Source organism: Camelus ferus, chromosome 26, assembly GCF_009834535.1.
Source record: "Camelus ferus isolate YT-003-E chromosome 26, BCGSAC_Cfer_1.0, whole genome shotgun sequence".
Classification (NCBI taxonomy): Eukaryota; Metazoa; Chordata; class Mammalia; order Artiodactyla; family Camelidae; genus Camelus; species Camelus ferus.
The window spans coordinates 332,015-355,895 of record NC_045721.1 but is presented as its reverse complement, the minus strand read 5'-3'; the positions used below and the strand labels follow the sequence as shown (position 1 = coordinate 355,895).

General features: G+C 40.6%; 1 pseudogene; it reads left to right on the top strand.

Annotated features, from left to right (window-relative positions):
- The first annotated feature begins 1,427 nt into the window (after positions 1-1,427).
- Positions 1,428-23,881, top strand: part of LOC102515958 — a 36,643-nt pseudogene continuing 14,189 nt past the window's right edge.

Sequence of the window (23,881 nt, the reverse complement as noted above, 5' to 3'; positions counted from 1 at the left end):
CCCTTAATTGAAACTCCCAAAGCTAGAAAGAGGTCCAAGAGCACACTTGGCTAGGGTTAAAAAAAAAATTTAGAAAGAAAGAGTCTAGGAATCAAGTTCTGAGATGCAGCTCTGACCGAAAAGCAGACAGCCTAGGAGAGATGGGACTTTCTGTCCCTGACAGCTTCACGTCCTTTCAAATGGAATAGATGACTAGCTGAGTTCCCTGCTGCATTCAGTCTGCTGCAGGATGTTACTCAGGCTGGAGTGGGAAGATTACTCGGCCTCACAGATAAGTAAATGGGAAAGGAGAACCTCACACAGACCCCTTGAAGGGGTCTCTGGGATTAACCATCCACACTGAAGGCATGGCTGCACTGGGCCTCCAAACAGAAGTGGAAGTGGGGCAGATGAGCATTACCAGAAGCCGGGCTCACCCCTGGTGGTTGAGGGGCCACCAGAATGCGGACCTCCCTCACAGAGACCAGCCTGGCAATTCACAAGCCAGAATGAACCCCACTTAGCTTTCTGGCCCTATGCCCTCCCCCTGCCCCCAGTCTCTAAATTGATAATAGCACCTGGCCCCATATGAGGTTGCGAGGTTAGCGTAGGGCACTTAGAATAGGCATCACACAGTAACAAGTGTTCACTGTTTCTTGGAGCGACTGACCTAGAATGAGAGAGAGAACCTAGCAGTGAGCCATTTTCTGCAAGACAAATGAGACATGTCCATCAGACCACTGCTCTCCTCCTCACGCAGCAAACGAATGCACCCCCACTTTGGCCCAATGGTTCAGCCAAAAGCTAGGAGCCATCCTTGAGGCCCATCTCTGCTTAACTTACATTCATTTTCCTCATGGTGTTTATAAACCCAGCTGACAATGTCAGCTATCTATTTCCCTCCCCTGCTCCACTAGAATGTTAACTCCAGCCAGGGAGGAATCTTTTTAATAGGCAATGCGTAGTCTTAAATGTTAAGGATAATCTTCTAAGACGTGGGCACCAGCGAGGCTGCTTGGGTTTGAATCTTGGCTCAGCTTCATTAGTGATGGTGCTATGAGCACGGTTCGCCATCTGTAACAGGATCACGTCTATCTCCTGGGGTGTAGAGATGATTAAGTAATTAAGACTATGTCCTTAGACTATGTCAAGTCTTAGAACTATGTCTGACTGCAATGGATGTTCAATAAAAATTTCTGGAGTACATGAAGGACATCCTTCATCCCCTGCCAGACTAGCGCTAGGTCACTCCCCTCCCAGGCTTACAGAGGAGGGACCCCAGCCTCAAGCCCTGTCCTCTGAGGTTCTCATTATTGAAGACTCAGCGATGGAAGCCATGGAAGCACTTTATGGGCATTGTGTCCCTGTCCTCCCGGAAAGGCAGGATGTGTGTGCTGCTCTCTGGGGCCTCTGGATGCCATGCAGCCTTTGGGTCGCCAAAGACAAAGATGCATTCTGACATGCTGTTGAAGTTCACTTGGAGGAAAGAGCAAGAGAGCAGGCGTGCACTCAGCTGGCACGCGGACACCCTCCTGTTCCACCTGGAGGATGCACCCCGGCACTCTGGCCTGAAAGTCATGGACCAGTCAGCCCAGCTCCTGCTGAAGACTTTGGAGGAAAAACAAGTCTCCCCTTTTCCACACCCCCAAGAAATGATGATTGTTAAAGCCACTGCATCTCGCCACTATGGAGGTTCCTTAAAAAACTGAACATAGAGTTACCATTCTAGTCGGGCAATCCCACACTTGGGCATATATCCAGAGAGGACTCTAATCTGAAAAGATACGTGCACCCCAGTGTTCCTAGCAGCGCTGATCTACAGCTGTCAAGACAGGGAAGCAGCCTTAATGTCCATCGACAGATGGCTGGGTAAAGAAGATGTGGTACATACACAATAGGGCACCACTCAGCCATAAAGATGAATGAAGCAACGTCATTTGCAGCAACATGGATGGGCCTAGAGATTGTCATACTAAGTGAAGTAAGTCAGACAGAGAAAGACAAACATCATATGATACCACTTACATGTGGAATTTAAAAAAAAATGATGTTAATGAACTTACAAAACAGAAACAGACTCACAGACATAGAAAACATCTTTATGGTTACCAGGGTGGGGGAGGGGTGGGGAGGGATAAAGTGGGGGTTTGGGATTAGCAGATACAGACCACTTACGCACAGCATAGATGAACAGTAAGCTTACACTGTACAGCAGAGAGAGCTATATTCAATGGCTTGTAGAAACCTGTAATGAAAAAAATATGAAAAGGAATATGTATACATATGTATATATAACTGAATCTGTGCTGTACACCAGAAACTAATAAAACATTATAAATAAAACAATCAGAACTAGTGGGAGGAGGGTACAGCTCAGGTGGTAGAGCGCAGGCTTAGCATACGCAAGGCGCCGGGTTCAATCCCCAGTACCTCCTCTAAAATAAGTAAACCTAATTAACCATTCTACAAAAATCTAAAATAATAAAATATAAAATTAAAAAAATAAAATTACTAAGCCAGAAAGAGAAAGAAAAATACCAGTATGATGTCACTTATATGTGGAATCGAAAGAAGAAAAAAGAACAATGAACTTATTTACAGAACAGAAACAGAGTCACACTCACAGAAAACAAACTTAAGGTTACCAGGGGAGGGAGGGGGTGGGAAGGGATAAACTGGGAGTTCGAGATTTGCAGGTACTGACTGCTGTATATGAAGAGGCAAACAAGTTTATGCTGTACAGCACAGAGAACTATATTCAATATCTTGCAGTAATAACTTGTGAAAAATAATATGAAAATGAGTAGATGTACATGTATGACTGAAGCTTTATGCTGTACAACAGAAACTAACACAGCATTGTAACCTGACTATACTTCAATAAAAAATGTATACATACAAAAAAAATTAAAATTAAAATACACAAAAACCCACTGCACCTCTGATTTTGAAGCAGTAGACACAGACGAATATCCTCCTATCTGGATTGTCGGGGGAAACATGGCTCAGCTCCGCGTGGTAAGAGGCCAAGACTGTCTACACAGGTTGCCTGGCCGTGCAGGCTTGTCCTTCCCAGGCAAGAAGAGCTCGTGGCCTCTGATGGGACACCCACTGCCTGTCAGGGTCAGAGGCTGTGCCAGGGCCCCAGGCTGCAGATCGGGGAGGGGCTCACATTGGGATCAGGTGGCCTGTGGGCAGGGGGCACTTCAGTTTTCAGGGAAGAGAGTCTGCCTCTGGATCCTGGTGGCCCCCTGGAGGCCCCCTGTGGATTTGGGCACATTTTGACTGGAATGGCGTTGGGCTGGGTGTGTCTGGAGACCTGCGCACAGTTGCAGCAGTCCGCCACAGCCTCACCCACAGGGGACTGGCAAACTTTTTTTTCTCCTGCCGTTCTGTTTGTTAGGTGGACCATCTCCTTGTCCTCAGTGCTTCTTGAGTCTGCTTTATGGACCGACAGTGGTGGAACCCCAATGACCCTCAGCTAGTGCACCCTTCAAAGAATCAGTTGGCAATGAACAGTTTGTGTGGGGATGTAAACTGTGGGGTTGTGAACCCCAATTCTGCAGTGCGGAGGGAGCATAAAAACTGCCCTTGCCCGTTAAGTCTAGAAGTTCTGTCCTGCGGGCAGTGCTTATAAATGTTGAAAACAGCTTTGGGTTAGTTAATCTGTGTCAAAGTAGCAAAAGTCGAAAATTCAAGAACACACCATAAATTCCATTCCCTGGACTGAAGATTTTTCGGCCCCAAACAAAACAAAACTAAACCAGTGGGGAGGGTACAGCTCATTGGTAGAGTACGTGCCTAGCATGCAGAGATCTGGGGGTCGATCCCCAGCACCTCCATTGGCCAAAAAAATAAAAAAAAAAAAGGTGGGGGAAAGCCCCCACAAAACTTAGAAAATTCATAGGAACGTTTTGGAAGTTACAGCCTAAAGGTTAAAGAAGGTTAAAAAAAAAAAGTTGCCTTAGAGAAGCTGACATTTCTTGAGTTTCAAGCTCTTGACTGGTTTTCTACCAAGTCTAAGTACAGGGCAAAGCAAGCTTTCAGTGTAGTGGAGAGAAGTCTGCCCTAGGGCAGACTGCAGGGTTTAAAAGATTTGGAGAGGAGGTCGAACTAGGGCCTGGTCAAAAAAAACTGAGCAAAGGGAAATCTAATGTAGTGAAACTCTGGCCCAAAAGTGGCTAGAAATACTGCAGACTGAGTGAGCCTCTTGCTGGCTGGGAACTCCACCAGGCTCTTGGATTAACGCGATGCTCACAATACTATCATCCAGTTAACACACGAAGAAATAAGGCTCATCAATCACACCCCTCCCTGCAATTCAGTCACACTTCAGCACGCATGCAATTTCTTGAGGGCCATGTGAAATGCTTTATTACCCTGGGGAGATCCCCAGAGCCTGTAGGCACTTCCAGTGGGGAACTCCCAGCCAATCTCCCTGCCTGCCCTCTTGGTTCCCCGGAGGGCACCCCCAGGGCTGCTGGGACTGAGGGCATGGTGGGGAGGGCTGGGAGGAGGGACCTCTGGGCCTTGGCTGCTTGGTGGGCTGGAGCAAGTCACCCAAATTGCATATGGGCCCGCCCAGCCCTCCAGCGCCTTCCTGATCTGGAAGTGAAGTGGATCTAAGAGTGTCTGGAGAAGCTGGAGTTGCCTGGAAGCTGCAGTGGAGATGGGACCTGGGCAGGGAGGGCAGGTAAGTTCCCCCAGGAAGTCCATCCTGGGTGAGAGCTGAGGCCACAGGGAAGGGACAGCTGGGCTTAATGGAGGTACTGGAGATTGAACCCTGGACCCAGTACATGGTAAGCACATGCTCTGTCACTGAAAGAAACTGCTACCACTCACAGAGCACATAAGCACATCCTTGAACTATGTCAAACCCTTGTTTTTTAAATTGAGATACAGTTGCCATATGACACTATATTGGCTTTAGGTGCACAACACAGTGATTTGTATACACTGAGAAGTGGTCACTGCAGCAAGGCTAGCTAACACTCATCACCACATGTAGTCATATTTTTTTTTCCTGTGATGAGACATTTTAAGATCTTATCTCTTAGAAACTTTCAAATATGCAGTACTGTACTGTTAGCTATAGTCACCGCGCTGCACATTATGTCCCCAGGACTTATTTACTTTGTAAATGAAGGTTCGTGCATTTTGACCCCCTCTACCCATTTCACTCCCTGCCCCGCCTTTGGCAACCACCAGTCTGTTCTCTGTTTCTATGAGTTTGGTTTCTTTCTTTCTTTCTTTCTTTCTTTCTTTCTTTCTGTCTGTCTGTCTGTCTGTCTGTCTGTCTTTTTGGATTGCAAAAAACAGTGAGATCAGATGGTATTTCTCTTTTGTGTCTGACTTGTTTTGCTCAACAGAATGCCTTCAGGGTCCACCTGTGTTGTTGCAGATGGAAAGATTTTCTGTTTTTAATGGCTGAACGATATTTTATAATATATATGTCACATTTTCTTTATCATTAATATATATTGCACATATATCTCACACTTTTTAAATCTGTTCATCAGTGGACACTGAGTTGCTTCTATGTCTTGGCTGTTGTACTAATGTGCAATGAACATGGGGGCGCATGTATCTTTTCAAGTTAGTGTGTTCATTGCTTTCAGATAAATACCCCAAAATGGAATTGCTGGATCATATGGTAGCTCTGTTTTTAATATTTTGAGGAACCTCCACACTGGTTTCCGTAGTGGCTGCACGCGTGTACATTCCCACCAAAAGTGCACAAGGGCTTGGGGTCTGATTCTTAGCCCCTTTACCGTTCTGTACTTCTCCTGTAATACTCAGTATAAAATGAAGAATTTTTTTGAGAGTTTTTTAACATTAAAATTTTACTATGAATATAATCAGAACTTTTATTGGCAAAATCATATTTTTATTGAGTGTTTCTCTGAGTCACTGAGTAGATTTGCCCTAAATGTCTTTTTTTTTAATTGAATGAAAGAATCTTTAAATTCTATAGTGCTTTACATTTTTCAAACGTTTCACACACATGATTTCACATAGTACCATAATAACCCTTTTATTTCCCCTACCTCTTATTGCTCCTCCCCCTTCCCTCTCCCCACTGGTCGCCATGACTTTGTTCTCTGTGTCTCTGAGTCTGCTTCTTTTTTGTTTTATTCTCTAGCTTGTTGTATTTTTTAGATTCCACACATAAGTGATATTATACAGAATTTGTTTTTGTCTGGCTCATTTCACTTAGCATAATACACTCTAAGTCCATCCATGTTGCTGCAAATGGCAAAATGTCATTCTTTTTATGGCTCAGTAGTGTTCCACCGTGTGTGTGTATTTGTGCCACATCCTCTTTATCCATTCATCTGTCAGTGTGCAGTTAGGTTGCTTCCACACCTTGGCAATTGTAAATAATGCTGCTGTGCACACAGTAGGTGCGTGTCTCTGTTCGAATTAGTGTTTTGGGGTTTTTTTTGGATCTATACCTAGCATTAGGATTGATGGGTCATGCTGCAGTTCTATTTTTAGTTTTTGAGAAACCTCCATGCTGTTTTCCACAGTTGCCGCACCAGTTTACATTCCCACAACAGTGTATGAGGGCTCCCTTTCCTCCGCATCCTTGCCAACATGTGTTATTTGTGTTCTTTTTGATAATAGCCATTCTGACAGGTGTGAGGTGGTATGTCATTGTGGCTTTGACTTGCATTTCTCTAATAATTAGCAGCATTGAGCATCTTTTCATGTGTCTGTTGGCCATCTGCATTTCCTTTTTGGAAAAACGTCTGTTTAGTTCTTCTGCCCATTTTAAAATCAGATTTTTTTTTTTGATGTGACATTGTATGAACTGTTTATGTATGTTGGATATTAACCCCTTATCTGTCATATCATTTGTAAATATTTTCTCCCATTTGGTAGGTTGTCTTTTTGTTTTGTCAATGGTTTCCTTTGCTACACAAAAGTTTTTAAGTTTAATTAGGTCAGGTCCCATTTGTTTATTTTGCTTTTATTTCCTTTGCTTTAAAAGACAGATCTGAAAAAATATTGCTGTGATTTATGTCAAAGAGCATCCTGCCTACGTTTTTCTCTAGCAGTTTTATAATATCCAGTCTTACATTTAGGTCTTTAATTCATTTTGAGTTTCTTTTTGTACTTGGTGTTAGAGAATGTTCTAATGTCAGTCTTTTACAGGCAGCTGTCCAGCTTTCCCAGCACCACTTATTGAAGAGACTGTCTTTTCTCCATTGTGTACTCTTGTCTCCGTTGTCATCGATTAATTGACTGTAAGCACATAGGTTTATTTCTGGGCTCTTAAAGAAGATATTTTTGATAGTGTTATTTAGAATATTGAAAATCTGTCCATGTTCTAAATCCAGCAGCAGAATAATATATGAGTAAATCTTTTAAACCCTTTAATGGGATATTATGATGATTTTGAAGAATATACAGAAGACAGAATGAAAAACTGCATTTATAATATAATTCTAATGATGTGAAAAGACACATGGATGGGGGATCACAAAGTAACAGCATGCTACACAATCCTGGTCCTCTGGCTCCTCCAGGGACCCAAAGGCCAAAGGATCTCCAAGGGCCCTCCAGGTGCTGATACTCTGCGGGTCCAAGAATAACAGGCTTTCTTAACCCAGTGTAACATCTGTTCAAGGGCATGTTCGCCATTTTGTTTCAGAAGAACAGTATTTGTTCCCCAGTTTCCTCATGTGAAATGAGGATAACCTACCCTCTCCCCCAGATGCTGAAGTATAAAACTTATGCAAAACAGTCTTGTTTGTTGGTGTGAACTATTTTGGGGTGACAAATTTTGTTCTCATACGCCATCTTTTTTTTTCTTTTAAATTAAAGAGGATGTGGGCAATACGGCTGTTCAGGTAATTGCAATGGAACAAACAGGTAGTTGCAATGGAAGTGAAAGACTTCTCAGTGATCACATGAGTGGTGAAACCCCTGAGGGGCGCTTGCTCGTGGAACCTGACCCGCACGGCCCCCTGGAGTGTTCTCCTCTAACGTGGTCTTCACGGAGCTCCCGCCCACAACGTGCGCTGTGCACCTACCCACTCTGCCTCCGTGGCAGTTTAGGTGATGAAGCCATCGCTGTTTTCAGAATGTGGTCTCAGTTGCTCCACAGTCACTATATTGCATCCGTTGTGTCTGACCCCTTAGTCACAGCTTCACCTCCCTCTGCTTTACATCTTTAACCCTCCCACTTCTCTGGTCATTTCTACTTGATTTACAAACATATTCAAATTTTCGCTGTCTTAAAAAGATATTCAAATTGTTATTCTTTATTTTCCTACAATCCAGTGTCATACCTTGGAGAGTAGTCCACATTCATTGTCCCCACTGCTTCATTTCTTTCTCACTCTTCAGACATTTACAAACTGGCTGCAGCTTTCGCTGTCTTAGTCCAGTTCCAATTCCTCAGGTTTCATCCTGCTCAACGTTTACCGAACACTTATTGTGGTTGGTGATGTTGAACGTTAGCTGTATGGGAAAGACCCTCCTCACCTCATTCTTGGATTGTGGAAATTTGAATTTACCTTTTTTCTCTAACCTACACGTTTTCCCTCCCCCCCCGACTCTTTATATCTTCCGTTCTTAGACATTCAGCGCTTGTCATTCTCTCCCGTAGTGCTTCTCTTTGTGAGGTCAACTGTGTCAGTGACGGCTACTCACTTCACTCGAGTGAATCTAGTTCTGTATTTCTGGTCCCAGTCTCTCCACTGAGATCCAAACGACTGAAAGGCACTACTTTGATATTCTGGGGCTTCCTATTTGGCCAATTCAAAACGGCTCATCTAAACTTCATCCTCTGGGTTTTATGTTCACATTAATGGCATCATTACTTACTTAGCCATTTAGCCTCTCCACTTCAGTCATTGTTAATGCTTCCTGTCATTCACTGCACCTCACATTGCTTTGATTAGCAAATTGTCCATTTATTAATTTACCACCCATTCATTCAACAAATATTTATTGAATATTTCTTTTTGTAAGGGTGATACAATGAAACATGAGAAAAAGTTTCTAGACTCATGTAACTTTCATTCTAGTGGGGAGAAGACAAACAATAAACTAATAAATGATTATATAAAGGCTTATTTTGGATAGTGAAATCTACTGCAAAGAAATTGAGACATGCAAATACATTAGGGAGTGGCTGGAATGATGATTTAGATGATCAGGGAACATTTCATTAAGGAGATGACTCTGCAGCTAAGATCCAAGTGATTCAAAAAGGGCAGGCACATGAAGAGCAGAAGGAAGAGGATTCCAGGGAAAAAATACAAACTGTAAAGTCCTCATTTTGGGACTAGACACTGCCTTGTAGGAGCAGCAGGAGAGCATATGGCTAAAGCCTTGCTAGCCAGTGTTAAAAAGGTTTGCAGTGTGGACAGGGCTGAAGTCAAGGAACATCTTTTAGCTCTTAATTGGAAGAATTGTTGACAAAGATGTGTTATGACATCATTTATGCTTTGAAAAGATGACTCTGGGTTCTTATAAAGAGAATGGACTATAAGCTAACACAGAAGCTAGGAGGCATTTGAAGCAGTTCAACTGACAGCTGATGGTGGCTTGGCTCAGAGTGGTTACCAGTAAAGATGACTTTTTGGGTATGTTTTACAGTTAGTGCTCACATGTCAAGAAAGACATGTAATGGGCTCAGTGATGATGACTTTTACCAAGATGAGAAAGCCTAGGGAAGCAAAGGATTAATTGAATTCAATTCAATTTTAGATAATTATTAGATATGAAAATGTTAATGCTAAGTAGGCAGTTGACTGAACCTGGGGCCCCGTGGAATGTTCAGGCACAGGAAAGAGGAAAGTGTGGTATCATGGAAGCCAAGAGCATAGTGTTTTCTGTGAATGTAAGGCTATTAATAAGTCAGATAACTCAGGTGGGAACAGATCTGTGATTGCTCTATCGGACAATATCGAAGTGACATGCCACTTTCCTGTCTGAGCAGACCGGTGGCCAAAGAAGCCTAGTTGGAGGGGGTACATGGAGTGTGAGTACCTGATGTTAAGCTTTTGATTCCTGAGGCATCCACTTCAAAGATATCCTCTCAAATAAAGATAGTGCCAGCTGCACAACACAGCTACCACTAACAGAACTGGACAAGAAACCAGGCTGCCCCACCCATGAAATTTCCCTTTCAGAAAGCCCTGGGTTACCCAGATAAGTGACCACTTGAATGACCCTACTTTTTCCTTCCTGTGCCCTAGTTCTTGATCTTATGTTGTAAATTCACCAATAAAGAGTGAACCCATGAAACTTGGGGCCCACCCTCAGACTCCAAAAAAGACAGAAACCAGGTCCCCTCACCCTGTCTCTAACCACGCCCTTGCCGTGTGGGCCCTGGTGTGTCACGTGCCCTTCAAGGCTTGTGAATAGTGTATCTTGTTTTCCGCCCAAAGTTCCACGATGGTTGTTGCTGAGGTGTGTTTTGTAATCATAAGAACCACAGGGCTTGGCTCTGGATGGGGAATGTCTGTGGAGGTTGGCCACAAGTAATGGGGGCCCAGGGACATGCTCCCAGGCATTTCTAGCCCATAACATCATTCTCAATAGACTGGAGCCAACACAAAACAGTAAAGACTATAGGTAGAAATTGGAAGCTACAGATTTTATACCAAAATGGCCCTGCCTACCACTTCCTCTTTCTGCTTCTCATTACCATTTCCCCTGCCCTACTTCATGCCCTGTTGTTTATCATCTGAATCTTTAAAGTAACCCTTGGACTACTTGCTGCTTATGAAGGTTGTGCCTCCCCTTTACAGAATGGCTCTTCATTGACTGGAGTCATCTTAAAAGTGTGGCAGACTATCAGTTGTCCAATGGGGGTGTGATAATTGTCTATGAATATATAAAAATTTCATACATTTGAAATTTGAGGTTAACTATTTTTCACAGAAATTCTATTACATCCATAATAATGATTCAGTTTTTAATAATGGACTATAAGCATTGTGCTGGGTAGCTGGTCTAGGTTAACATTCATTTAACAGGCAGTAATTTGTCTAAACTAAGGTGTTTTCATATAAATTGCATTTTATTAATTAAATTTGATAATATGCATTTATATTATAACTGGGATATTGCTCTATTGTCTCCCAACTCACAGGAAAGGATCAATAGCTTAAAAGTCACTCACTAAAGCATGAAGGCAGTGATAAAATAGGATCACAAATACTACAACATAGAATAAAGTCAGAAATATAAATACTGCCTAGGGCTTATATTAAAATATTGAGTGTGAATTTCTTCTCAGAACAAAACTCCTGAGCATGTAATGATTTCATAAAGGCAGCAGTAAAAGAAAATTGCAAACAGGAATTTCAAAGAAGATCATCTTAAAATAGATTTGTTAAGCTGGTTAACATCTATGCCGAGTGGCGGTGCCAACACTGTCTTGAAGTTTTGGCAAATGGTAGCCAAATTTCATGACATGGAGGCATCAGTTTATGTGCCATTTAGAAACAAAACATAGTGACCTCTGTGGTAAAACAATTGAATTTTATGTGTACAGGATGAAAATCATCATTTTCTGTGTGAAACTAATTAATTAGTTCAAATAGGAGAGAAGAAAGCAAAACTCAGCTACCAAAGCTTCGCACCCCAACTTTTATTCTGGATAATAAAATAACACAAATCATGCAATTTTTTAAAGTGCTTCACAAGTCAGTTAATGATATATATGATCATGTGAGGGAAAGCAGAAGAGACTGTAGAGAAGATGCACTTTTCAACTGATACGGTGTGTCTTTGCACAACGTCACAAGTATGCACCATGGGTGAATGCTCACCATCCAGTGTACATGCCGTTATCACGTTGTTTACCTGTGGAGAGAACATCGATGTGTAAAGTGTATTTGGTCTCAGTGTATTAGAGAGAAGTGTTTTCACATATTTTGTTTTGCTTATTATTGAAAAAAATCATGATACAGGAGAAGAGGTATTTAATTGAGGACTATTTGATGACCTGAGTGGAGGCGGCTGTACTGCAGTGCCAGCTTATGCACCATTTTATTCTCCAGATATTTGTAACTCTAAACAAATCCCTGCTAATCTGAATCTACAATTGAATAAAACAGAGAAAACTGTAAATAAGATCAAATTGTGATGATGTTGTCTGTGTGTTGTTAGTGTGCTTTCTGAAAAAATTGCTAACAAGTCATGACTTTGCTTTACTGTTCTGCTGAACTCAGACTGTTGAAAGGTATAATGATTTTGAAATGAGATTAGGAAACAAAAAACACTTACTTATGACACTGAAATTGCCTTTAAAGACTAGTCTTGAGATTTTGAGTGTCTCGCTCAGTGATTTACTTCAATGATAAATGCAGTAAGTTCAGTGCATCTGAGGTAGCCAGAACCTACCCCTTTATGGCCAGAATATGTTTGTTTTAAAAATTAAGGGTAAATAAAGCTTTCTTAAGAAGAAAACTATGATGCAAATGGCTAGTTTACCAAGAGTTTAGTTCCTTCAGAGCATGGTTTTCTTTACTTATGGATGAAAGAAATTAATGATTTATATTTAAATATATATATATATGTTTAAATCATACATGATAAATACTGTAAAAATACCTAAGTGCACCCGAGGAGTCATTTGGGCATGTATTGCCACAATCTAACTTGAATCACTCAAACTTGAGAATTTATGATACTTTTCAGCTTAAAGTCTAATGGGGCGCTGAAAATAGTCTTGGTTTGGAAATAGTCCATAAATTCCATCCAAATATCTAGTAGCCAATTGACAGGATGACCAAAAAACTAGCCGCTATTCCCACTGAATGTCATTTATTTAACGGGATGAAAGGCTGCAGTGATACTCATTTCCACTAGCGTGGGTAATATAGACTGAACCACATGAAGCCAGTGATGTTGAAATATTTTGGGCTGATAAAAAATGGAAATGTTATATAGCTCAACCTAATAGATAATATGAAAATCTTTCAGCTTCAAAACATTTAGAAATATTGGATAAAATACAATAAGATACTCTAAAATATATGCTTTAATTAACAAGAGAATAAGAAAACTCCCAAGAAGCTATAAAGAAAAGAAAGCTGATGATACACGTGGGGAGTGGGAGCTGCGGCTGTGGTTTCTATGGGAGTGTTTGTTGAAGCAGATGATCAGAATGATTGGTTTCCCACATTCCCACGGGGACAAGGCACGGGCTTTGGTTACAAAGACAATCAGCCGAGACTGCATGAAGTCAGAACACTTGACTTCCCCCCTAAGCTGTTAGAGGAAAGCAATTAGAGATTCTGAGGTTTTGTAATGAAATCCTTGTCTTCATAAACTTTTAGCTTTTAATTTATGTTCTGGGAGAGGCCAAGGATACCTAAAGTCAACAAATTAATTCTGTTGCTAGTGTGCTGGCAATGAAAGAAGCAAATGTGAATGCCTTCAGGAACAAAGCAGTCACAATCCAGGTTGTGTGGGGTTCTCAGAGCAAAAACTGCTGTGAAAAGGAAGTCACAACCCCAAATCACATAAAATAAACCATGATAAATAGGAGTCAGCATGGACAACAAACAACTAAATGAAACAGAATTATCAGTTACTAAAATTTTAAGATATAAAATATAAGTATGGTCAAACATCTTAAAAAATGAAATATGGAGTTGAAAACACAAGCAAAAAACAAGATGCTGTAAAAAATAATCAGAGCAAAATTTAAACCAAAAGAACACACAGAAATGAAATCTGTAATCACAAGGAAAATGCAATGGCAGATTAGATAAAGCTGCTGAAAAAGGTGCAAGCTGGACATGAAATGAATAAATTATTCAGAATTAACCACAGAGGGTTAAAGGAATAAAAATGAAATGAAAGCAATCTCAGGAAACCTGGAAGAATGAATAGATGAACATATTTCTAATTAACAAGAAAGAGTGAATACAGAGACTAGAAAAGAGATAATGTGAAAGACATAACTCTTGCAACTTTTCTGGAGTTGAAGAAAATCTTGATTTTTCATGTTCATGAATCATAGTAAATCCCAACTAGGATGAATAAAAATAAATCCACATATAGATACACTTTAATGAAATACTGAGTCGTCAAGGAAAAGTATGTAATCAAAGTTAAAAAAATCACATAAAATATTACTTACAAAGATTAACTTAGTGCTAACAACCACAAAGATTAACTTAGTGTTAACTAACACTGATAGAAACCAATGACATTAAAAAAGAATTAAAATACTAAGAGAATATAACTGGCAACTTAACATTTTATATTTAGTCATTAGCTAAAATTTTATATCCAGATAAACCTATTAAGGAAATGGTAGTTAAGAACATTTTCAAAAAAAACACCATGAATTATGAGTGCAAATAAACTCTTACCAAAATGTATACTAAATGTTATTCTATGAAAAGGATGAAGTCAAGTCAGAAAGAGAGAATAAGATGTAAATAGAAATGGTGAACAAAGAAACAGGAAATGGTGGATTGATTAATCAAGCATTGTTTGGATAAAATAATAATGATGATGATGATGATGATGATGAATATGACCCGGATCCAGAAGGGTGTTAGCTCCCACTTCTTCATGGCGTCTGTAACCTGTCATAAGTGGGACGGGGTCTAAGAGAATGATCAACATTAGTAGCTGTCTTGGTTTGGGGTCCCAAAGATGCAAAAGGGCAACAGGGATTTAGGATTGGCTAGATGGCCGCAAAGTCATTCTAGAAGGAGAAGAATTGGTACATTTAGACAGGAGGCAGCGAAGGGAGCACCAATAATTAATGCACCACTGTGGGCAACTGGAAGGGAATTTTTCTGAGGCACTATAGAAAATGGCGTGTAGCATATGCATCTTAAGTTTTTTCCCACCTGAAGTGTAAGGAAGCTGAGGTGCTTCTACACCAACTCCTGTCAGTCACTGGCTGAGAACTGCTGGGTTTGGGGACGGTAGTTCCCCAGAACTTGTGGCTGCCTTTCGTGCACACAAGCAGAACAGCTTCCACTGGACAGAGAAAGCTTTCAGCAAAGACACACAGATACTGGAATTTGGAAGTGTTCTAAACATGCACCTTATTGGTTGGTGGATATGAGTGGAGTCCTAAGAACAGTACAAACCCAAGGAATAGTTTTGGTTTTAATTTTTGAACTAGAGTTCTCCTTTCTAGCTTCTTCCATGTCACTAACAGATTACAGTTTATCTTAGACTCTAAGCTCTTGTTTCCCCCTCTACTCAGTGAGGATTAAGTTTTTTGGTTTTGTTTATTTTGTTTTGTTTATTTTTTGAAAGCAAAAGTAACACTCAAACTATTCTTTACTTTATAAGAGAATCCTTTATTTTTATTCTGTATTCTTTATTTTATAAGAGAAGACACGCATTTTCCCAAAGGATACTTGCACCGTGTGCTGCCTTACAGGTGAGGCTGAGAGGAAGCCCCTCTCCCACTCCTGCCATTTCCCACCGTCAGCCTGAGTCCCATCCCTAACTGCCAGCATGTGGTCCAAAAAGAAAAGTCAGAGGTTAGTGTTCAGATAGGGAGGTGGCATAAAAATGTAATTCACAACTCTGGGAATTGCAAACGACTGATTTTGTGAGTTAGTCTTATATCCACTTCAGAATTGGGAAGAAGCTACACACAATGATTCTTTGCCGTTCATTTAGCGATTAGGCTGAGCACGTGGTAAGGAGCTACAGGTCTGCAGAAGTCAGCTGTAGAGTAGCCTTCGGTCAGCAAGGAAAACCTGGGCTTGGAGGCTGGGCTGGAGACCTCCTGAGCATCACAGTCAGGGCTTGGAATATAACCAAAAAGTGGTATTATATTTTTCTTCCAAGAAACTTTATATTAGATTAACAATGAATCACATTATTTGTTTTCTCCTAAGATAACCCTTCATTGTATCAGGCTAAGGTCCAAGAACATTTCCCTCTTTTTAATAGTTCACTTGCAACACTTCAAAGATAAGGTGTGCCATTCTGTGTGTTCAACTTATCAAGTGCTAAGTTTGTGTATGTGTTTGTGTGTTAGTCACAAATCTTTCAGTTGCAAGTGACACACACTCAAACTAGAGAAACCGAAAGGAGAATTGATCACCGCATGTAAGTGGTTGCGAGGGACGCTGTCCGAGGAACGAGCCTTACCTCGGCGCCCCCGGGCTCTGGGCTCCAGGCGGCGCTGTCAGGCTGCACCTCTCAGCTTCCTCAGAGCTGGCTTCACTCTCAGGCGTCTCCTGCCCTGTTGCGGCAAGCCGGACCGGCTCCCGGCTCCATCCTCCTTACATCGCCTCTCCTAGTGAAGAGAGAGCCCCCTACCCAGCTGTTCAAGCCAAAGTCCGGCGTTGGGCTCTGATGCCTCAGCGTGTCTGCTCCTCCTAACCGTCAGTGCGGCTGGGAGACTGGGCTCCTTGCTGACCAAAGACTAGCTCATCTGCTTAATGCTGTATTGGTGATGGAAGGATTTCCCCCAAGGAAGAACTGTTGGGTTAGTTGAAGAAGGGTGAAAGGAAAGTGTAAGGGGAAGCCAGTAATGCTGTATTGCTTAGAAGATAAAGGGTAAGCATGTAAAGGTAAATATTTGAAATTGGAATTGTGGACTAACATGGAAGGATGTGTCTTCATCAGAGTTTAATATAAGCAAACAAAAAGTGTACCCAGTCTTTTCCGCAGAGTGTCCTTCTGTATAATTAGTTGAGAAGTTTCCATTCCAGTAAATATTGCTTACAATCAAACTTTATTGCTCCTTAAGTTAATTGAAACAGCACATATTATGACAACTATAAGGAATTCCTCTCATGTATATTACTGACTGGATTTTCAAAATCTACTCTTACAGCTTAAAGCTGAATATAAGGTGATTTGGACAACAGTGGAAATAAAATCCTTTAAAACCAATCTCACATGGTCACACATATTCTTTTGTTGAAATGGAGTTCTGTTACAATCAATGTATTTCTGAAAATCCCCTTTTCAGTTCGTGATCAAAAGGAGACAGTAAGGAAGTACAGAACCTCAGTAGTTAATTAGCACATAAAAAAGTTGTATTTGCGGAGTTCATTGGTAGTGGGAGCATAGAGCGGACCCCAGAGAGCCCTGAGCAGCACCCCTCCGCCCCCGCCCTCAGCGCTGCCGACACCAAGCCCGGCCAGGCGGGCAGCGGCGCAGGGAGCAGCCCGGGTGGCCTTGCATGGGGTGGGGTGGGGGGCGCCTGCCAGCGGGGACAAGAAGGTCATCTCAACGAAGGTTTTGGAAACAGTAAAGTGGTTCAAGATAAGAAATGGATACGACTTCATCAACAGGAATGACACCAAGGAAGCTGCATTTGTGCACCAGACTGTCCTACGGAAGAGTAACCCCAGGAAGTGCCTTCGCGGTGTAGGAGGTGGAGGGACTGGAGTTTGATGTCGTTGAAGGAGAAAAGGGTGCAGAGGCAGCAAATGCTGCAGGCCCTGGTGGAGGTCCAGGGCAAGGCAGTAAATATGCAGCAGGCCGTACCGTTATACACGCTCTCAACGTCTCAGGGGCCGTCCACGCACTTACCAGCCGAATTACAGAACAGTGAGAGTGGGGGAAAGAATGAGGATCGGAGAGCGCTCCCGAAGGCCCGGCCCAGCAGCTCCGGCTCTACCGCAGGCGGAGGTTCCCACCTTACTGCAGGCGGACACCCAATGGGCATCAACCACAGCATTCCTACCCTCCTGCGCAGGGAGAAGTGATGGAGGGTGTTGACAGCCCGGGTTCAGGAGAGCAAGGTGGACCAGTGAAGCAGAATATGCATCGGGGTTATAGACCACGATTCCGCAGGGGCCCTCCTCGCCCAAGACAGCCCAGAGAGGAGGGCAATGAAGAAGATAAGAACAATCAAGGAGATGAGACCCAGGGTCAGCAGCCACCTCAACGTCGGTACCGGTGCAACTTCAATTACCGACGCAGACGCCCAGGAAACCCTAAACCACGAGATGGCAGAGACAAAAGGAGCCGACCCACCAGCTGAGAATTCTGTCTGCTTCCGAGGCTGAGCAGGGCAGGGCTGAGTAAATGCCAGCTTACTAGCTCCACCATCATCCGGTTTAGTTGTCCAACAAGAAGAAATGAATATGAAATTCCAGCAATAAGAAAAGAACAAAAGATTGGAGCTGAGGACCTTAAGCGCTTGCTTTTTGCCTATTGACCAGATAACTAGAACTATCTGCATTATCTATGCAGCATGCGGTTTTTAGTATTTTTACCTAAAGACAGACATCATTTTTGTTAATCACAAACGTGTTTTGTTTTTTTTTAAAGCCTGGTTTTTCTCAATACACCTTTAAAGGTTTTTTGATTGTTTCATATCTGGTCAAGATAAGATTTTTAAGAACCTCATTTTTAATTTGTAATCAAAGTTTACAGCTTGATTTTTCAAAAAAAAAAAAAAGTCAACAAACTGCAAGCACCTGTTAATAAAGGTCTTAAAAAAATTGTATTTGCAAACAGAAGGAGAGAAAGAGACATGCTATTTCTTACCACTTCAATTCCTTTGTGTTTTGCAGACTTGTTGGGTATTATACACATAACTAGATCAATTTCAATTCATACATCTCTGATTTATTATTTTTAGGTACAATAGAGGAATAAAAACATGGTTTTAGACATATAAACATATATATAATGGTACACTGTTAACATATGTGTGTATATACACACAGAGACACACCCACACCCCCCACCACACTTCCCATGTATGTGTTGAATGTTATCACACATTCTCAGGCCAGAGGAGCAAGTGCAGCAAGCCAACAGTATCTGTTTGGCCAGTGGGCATCGGAGTCCACTGCTGCAAATGCTCTCAGCCAAATGGCACTCTTCTGACACTGAGCAGAGAGTATTCTCTGCTGCATTATTGTCCCATTGCAGCTCTCTGCCATTTATTTTGTTCTCAGAAAACCACCCCTGACCCAAAATGACAACACATCAAAAAATTAAACAAGATGTAAATTTGATAGTGCAAATCTGTCCAAAGATACACAGAAAAGGTTTGACTGAGGTTAAGATCACTTGACAGAGACAGTGTACCTACTGCAGATGAAATGCAGTGGTCGATCAGTGTTTGATGGTGACCAGAAGGCATTACAAAGGGAATCACAAACACCATTACAGATTGGTGAAGAGAATAGCAATTATTTACACAGCAGATGGAAGGAATACCAGAGGTACGTTGTGATTTCAAGGGATTTGAAGAGACTAAGCAAGGTATCTAGTACCTAGAAAATAACCACAAGGAAATCACCGGCTGCAGCGGTGAGTCAGGCACCTCTGGGAAACCTCCTCCCACCCAGTCCGCTCCTACCAGGTTACTCCTGCTTATTTAGGGAACTCAGAGCATCATGAGTGAAAGGATAAAGAAAATTAAGGAATAATTATTTCTGAATATGAGAATATGTAGCCACAATTAAGAATACTTTTTCTTGCTGATAAATAAATATGAGACATTATTTCTTAATAAGAACTTACATTATTAGTATATGTTTTATAATATATGCAATGCCTTCTATAATTAAGTGTATAAATATTTTTGTGAGCCACTTGATATTTTCGAAGCATTAAAGCAGAATTCTTTTCACAGAAGTGCTATTTATGTATACCCTGTTAAAATGACAATTTGCCTCATTTTTCTTTAATATATTCTTTATAGAAGATTTGCTGAAAGCAAAGTAAACCTATAAATGACCTTTTTAAATAATAGTATTAATTATAGTCACACTCTGTCTTAGTTTAATGAAGCTACAGAAATTCTTCTCAGTGCCAGCAAAGAGGAAAGAAATGAAACCAGGGACTCTGTAGTCTGCCTTTTCTTTTCCTCCTTTCTATTTTTATGAAAAGGAAGTATCACTTACGACAACTTTATTATTTATCCTTCATCAAACACAACTGTAATTTCTAATTATTGTTCATCTTAATAGTTAATGAAACTTGTGTTGGGAGAGTTTCTAGACTGCTCTCAAACTGTCCAATATAAGTACTAATGAAAAAGAGCCATAAAGAAACGGTGCTGCACAAGTGCTGTGGGGCCACATTCACACAAGGGGGCTGCTGCGGACCATGGGCATTAACTGACGATGACCTGAGATCAAGGGCAGAGCCCTCTGGAATGTCAGCTTTCAAGGAAGCATAATAAGTCTGAAATGTCAAATGAAATCTTCCAAAAATGAAATTTAAATTACAATAATGGCCCATCAAAACTGTCAAGCTGGCTACCCAAGTTATACATATAAGATTGATGATTTCTAAAACTCTAGGAAAGTGAAATAGTTCCAGACAAAACGCCAAAAGCAAATTTTTTAGTCCAATTACAAAAAAATAAACTTTACCAAAGCTGTCAGGTGGTTTACCTTGTGCCACGCCAACAACATCCAAAGTAATCAACTTTACCAGGGAACACAACAAAGAAAAAAGAAAGATCCATGAATAAAACTGTATACCACTTCTAAATAGTAATTTTAATCAAGAAACTATAATTCTCCTGTTATCTTGTATATGCCTACTTCTAAAGCTCTAAACCTTAGTGTCTAGAGCAGAATACACCGCTGTTGAAAAGTGTAAAAGCTCAGAGGTCCAGATTTAGCATTGAGCGGAGAATGGCAAGTTGTAAGATCACACAAAGCAGTGGTGATTGCAAATCCCTGATTATATAAAAGTAATTAGTATAATTCTGATCAGAATAAATTTTTCTCTGTGACAGTTTGCTGGAATTAATAAGACTTAAAAAAATTCTTAACGTATGTCTCCAACTCTACTGCAAGCATTAAAAATAGAGCTGTGAAATCTTCGTGAAGCCTGTGAGTTGAGCACTCATGGCTTCACTTCTGAGAAAGAGCAGAAATAAGGCAAAAGACAAGCTTACAGAGGTTATTTAATTAAAGTCAGAAAGAATATTACAATAGAAAAATTAGTTCAATGAAAAATATCTTTTCATTTCCACTAAATCAGAAACAATTTAAACACTGAATTGGAAAATGTAAGAAAAGAAGAAAAAAACAAAACAAAACCTCCCTTAATAGGCCTGGACGTTTCCATTGTGCTTCTGGAATTCTGACCCTGGTGCTCTATTGAACCCACTTGTTTCAATTATTTATTTGTTCTTTCATTCATGTATTCATTCATGTATTGGTTGGTGTATTCTTTCATCCATTCATTCATACATTCATGTATGTATTTATTTTTTAACATTTTCTATGTGTGAGGCACCAGGCTCTGCGATGACCATGCGAAAGTGTATATGGCGAGAGAGCTGACTGCAAAGTTCTTAAAGTGACAGGCAAGTGTGTTAATCAGTACATATAATAAAATGTGATACAACTTAATATGTTAAAGAGGAGAACAGAGGTATTAAAATCTACCTGTGCTTGTATGGTAGTCAAGTCAGCTTGTAAAGAAGAAATGCTATTTGAGCTATTTCTTATGATAGTTTGAAATTTACCAGAGAATCTACAAAATCTATACTAAAAGGAAACTTGACATTTGCCAAAATGACAAATTTGAGTCTTATTTTCTATTATGTTTCCCAAAATTGAATATTTCTAACAATAGGTAGTCAGATTTGTGTGTAATGAACAAGTAGAACAAGCAAATGGAATAATAATTCTTGAGGAAGCAGTGGTTATATTTAAAATTGTATCAGTCTTGACCACAAGGCCAACAATATGAGTGAGGTAGGTTACCAAGAGGGCATCAAACTTCCCTCCATAGTTATTTAATAACTACTGAGCAGGGTGTGTTAAATGAGAAGATCATAGTCTGCGACTTCCTAATACAACTGGGACAGGCTGATTTCTTCCAAGTACGCTCAGCATACTCACATAGGGCCACAACCTCAAGTGGAAATCCGGAGAAGAGAGCTTTCTGCCAGAGGAGATTCTGGAAGTTAATGATGACCTATGAGATGTCACTACATGGTATTAGTGAGATGGCATGAAATTGAATTCATAGGAGAAATCCTTCTGCTAAAAACAGAAAAAGCATGCAAAATTCTAAGGCACTGAGAAATGTTAAATTAGATTATTGACCATTATTCTTCAGTCTTACTATGGAGATGTATCTTAAAAGCTAAAGATATTTTATTTTTCTGGTTCATTGAGTACTTTTACTTTTTCTTTTGTTATAATTTTTTTTCCATTACCCAGTAGAAGCTTAGTTTAACCAATGGATCCATTTTATAGCTGGAGAATATATTACCAATGTATTATTTGGTATTCATTTAAAACATGGAAGCAAAAATGTATATGGGAGCGTTCATTTGTCAAAGATTCATTTCACATTTGTATCTCTTGCTCTACAAATATATACTTTCTATGGCAATTTTTATTTTTCACTAACAGGAAACAGATTGGATTTGGATTAGTGTGACAGGAAAATACCTGCATTTTTAGGCAGAAAATCTGGTTGAATACTATCTTAGTTTGGGTGTCCCCTAAAGCAGAGACTGAAGCAGAGTTGTTTTTACTTGCAGACAGCACCCCAGGAAGTAGAAGTGAGGAATAGACAGGAAGTTAAAGCCAAACAAAGATGGGCTATCAAGAGGTTTTAAGAGGTTCCCTTGGCATTTTGCGAGAAGCCTTATGAAGTTTGCACTCAGGTGCAAATCAGGGGGAAATGTTTATTGATCATCATCATTCATTGTTCAATGACGGTGCCATACTTTTCCAAGTGGGGCACATGTGTGAGTCCGTTCCTGTGGGCTTCCCACACTGTGGCTCAGAGAATCCAAGGAGGGAAGGGTAAGGTAGGTGATGCAGGCTTGAGTCACAACTATGACCATCAGGCAGAATAGTGGAAGCCTTGCAGGGCTGGTGACAACAGCAGTGGTTGAACTAAGAAGGGCCAAGAGTTGGGATACAAGAAGTGCCTAATATACAGATGCTCTTTAACATAGAATAAAGAATTGTCTACAAAAGTTAAATGGGCAAACAGATTTTGCAGTGAAATATAGCAGATAAATATGATGAAGCTCTAAACTCTGGTCATGTTCTCTAATTTTCAGTTCCAGTGACTAGTTCCTCCTCACCCTGTCCTTGGAGAAGGAGCCCATATTCTTTCATCTGTACCAGCATTTCTCACACATTTCATCTACAGACCACTGTCTACTCCTAAAGATCAATGAATAGCCAAACATGATTGCATTAATATAGGTTGTGGTCATATTTACTACATTTAGAAATTAAAACAGACATTGTAAAATAGATTGAATACATTTAAATGAAAACAGTAAACATAATACAGGTTAATAATGATAAAGCTTTGCAGTAATCATTCTGTATTTCCCCAGTCACTTCCCTTCCAACTCTCCTAAATATGTTTCATGTCTTCTCCTCCATTCTTCCAATACTTTCTTCTTTATCCTTAATCTCAGATTTTATCCTGGAATTCACTGAGAAAATGAAAGCTGTCAGAAGAGAACTTCCACCAAGATAGCTGCACACCTGCCCATATCCTCTGCCTTTCTTTTGATACAGCAGGGGCGCGGTCTGTGCTTCTGGTCAACACTACTCTTGTGTGCTAGACGTTGGCTTTTCTTGTTTACTGAATTACAGTTATCTCTTTGCTCATCTCATGCTCAGATTTCTTTCTCTATTGAATAATTACCAATAGTATACAAATATCCTGTTATTTCTTCCAATTGAAAAGAATCCTTGCTTGATTACACCTTTATCTCCAGCTAATGCCCTATTTATCTCACACAATTGACAGTAAAGTTCCTCAGAAGAGTTTCCTAATCTTTTCTCTTCCATTCTTTTGGGACCCTCCAATCTGTTTTTTCCCCCACGTGGCTCTAGGATTTCATCAAGGTCACCAGTAATCTCTGTATCACTAAAAGCAATGGCCATTTCTCAATCTTCATCTTAATTTATCCATCAACAGCATTTGCCCTAATTACTAAATTACTCTCTCCTCCTTGAAACAATTA